This window comes from Tasmannia lanceolata, unplaced genomic scaffold (genome assembly GCF_043159265.1).
Source record: "Tasmannia lanceolata isolate RefF3 unplaced genomic scaffold, GAP_Taslan_0.1 ptg000019l, whole genome shotgun sequence".
Classification (NCBI taxonomy): Eukaryota; Viridiplantae; Streptophyta; class Magnoliopsida; order Canellales; family Winteraceae; genus Tasmannia; species Tasmannia lanceolata.
Genome location: NW_027518696.1, coordinates 31,867,501 through 31,869,986, shown reverse-complemented (window position 1 = coordinate 31,869,986; position 2,486 = coordinate 31,867,501).

Here is a 2,486-nt window from a genome sequence, read left to right as displayed (position 1 = left end):
TGCTGGCCCCGTTGGGCAGCATTGATGGTGTGTTGCTGAGAGCATGTGCGATTGCAAGTGTCGGCCGGGTTTGGGTTCCCTTGGGCTTTCGGGCGCCTTGGACGCAGTCTTGCGAAGACCATGGGCACAAGGCCCCGTTCTGGCCCCTTGTTCGATTCGCTCTCGTCTTGCGCTTGCTTCCAAGGTCCTCCATGACCTTCCCCATGGCCTTGCTAGATCCCCCCCATGACGCATGACCTCTGTCCGTTGATTGGTTTTGAGTGCACACCATGCCCGGCTTGGCACCGTGTTGTCGCGTGAGTGGCATTTGGATCGTGCATGGTGGTGGGCTACCTGCCAATGCGCACAAGCCTTGCACACTAGCCTTGCGCACGAGCCTTGCACAAAAGCCTTGGACACAAGCCTTGCGCACAAGCCATGCATACAAGCCTTGCTCACAAGCCTTGGGCACTGGCCCATCGCACTAGCCTTGCACACAAGCCTTGCGAACTAGCCTTGGGCACGAGCCTTGCGCACTAGCCTTGGGCACTAGCCTTGCACACAACCCTTGGGCACTAGCCTTGCGCACCAGCCTTGCCCACAAGCCTTGCACAGCAGCCTTGCACACTAGCCTTGCATACAAGCCTTGCACACTAGCCTTGCACCCAGGCCTTGCTCACTAGCCTTGGGCACTAGCCTTGCGGACTAGCCTTGGGCACTAGCCTTGCACACAGACCTTGGGCACGCAGGCCTTGCACGCTAGGCATGCTTGGGCAAGCAGCTCCCGCAACAAGTCGGCGGGTGTAGGCATGGTTGGGCGCAGATCCCGCATCGTCTCGTCGCGTCTGGGCGCAAACCCGTCGCGTCTCGTTGCGTCTTCAGAAGTCGTCGCTAACAGCACCTTTGGTTGCCACTGGTGGTTAGGCGGGTTGGTTGCGCAAACCCTATAGGAGGGTGGCATGCTGCGGGGCGCTGGAATGCGCAGGTTTAGGGCGTTTTTGCCCGGATAGGCACTGGAATGTGCTGGTTTTGGGCGTTTTTGCCTGGACAGGCTAAGGAATGGGCATGCTTTGGGCGTTTTTGCCCGGATAGGCACTGGAATGGGCTGGTTTTGGGCGTTTTTGCCTGGATAGGCTAAGGAATGGGGCATGCTTTGGGCGTTTTTGCCCGGGCAGGCACTGGAATGCCTGGCCTTGGCTGGGCATTGCTGGGTTGGGCTCCCTTGGCCTTTCAGGCGCCTTGGATGCTGTCTTGTGAAGACCATGGGCACAAGGCCATGGCATATAGTGAGGAATGGACCACGGTTGCCAAGGTTGCGCAAGTTTTGGGCATTTTTTGCCCGGATATGCCCAAGTATGCCCCGATAGGCCCGTTACGCCCCGGTATGAACGCGTATGCCCGGATAGACTCGGTATGCCTTGGGATACATGCGAATGCCCCGATAGGCTTGGTACGCCCCGATATGCGCACGTGTGCCCCAGTAGGGCTCGGTATGCCCCGGTATGTACGCGTGTGCCCTGATAGGCCCGGTATGCCCCGATATGCACACGTGTGCCCCAATAGGGGTCGGTATGCCCCGGTAGGTACGCGTGTGCCCCGTAGTGCACGTTTCGCAGAACTCCCCGCATGTCCCGCCCCTATATGTAATACTTACTTACTTACTTACTTTCTTTCTCGCTTGCTTGCAATGGTTGGGAGTGCCCGGCATGCCCCGCTGCAGAGACCAAGGGCGCAATGACTTGGCACCGCGGATGCCGGGACTCCGGCACTTCCCGTGGCACTGATGGTTGGTTCCAAAGACAAAAGGCCGCGCAAGGCCACCGCACCGCTGATGATTTTGCTCGTGCTGGCGTCGTTGTGTGGCCAAAGAACATGCGCGAATGCTCGTGTCGGAAGGGTTGGTGTCCTGGCCCCGTCGGGTGTCACGAATGCTCGGTTGCGAAGACCATGGGACCAAAGCCATGGCACGTCGGATGATGGCTCCAGCTGGCGCCCGGGCACTTTCTGTGGCATTGATGCTCGGTTTCAAAGACAAACGTGCGCAGGGCCAGGGGACCGCGGATGACTGCTCGTGCTGGCCTCGTTGGGCGGCATTGATGGTCGGTTGCAAAGAAAATGCGCGATTGCTCGTGTCGGGGACTGGCAAGCCAAGGCCAAGCGAGCCATGGCAACGCGGATGATGGCTCCAGCTGGCGCCCCGGCACTTTCTGTGGCATTGATGCTCGGTTTCAAAGACAAACGTGCGCAGGGCCAGGGGACCGCGGATGACTGCTCGTGCTGGCCTCGTTGGGCAGCATTGATGGTCGGTTGCAAAGAAAATGCGCGATTGCTCCTGTCGGGGACTGGCAAGCCAAGGCCAAGCGAGCCATGGCAACGCGGATTATGGCTCCAGCTGGCGCCCCGGCACTTTCTGTGGCATTGATGCTCGGTTTCAAAGACAAACGTGCGCAGGGCCAGGGGACCGCGGATGACTGCTCGTGCTGGCCTCGTTGGGCGGCATTGATGGT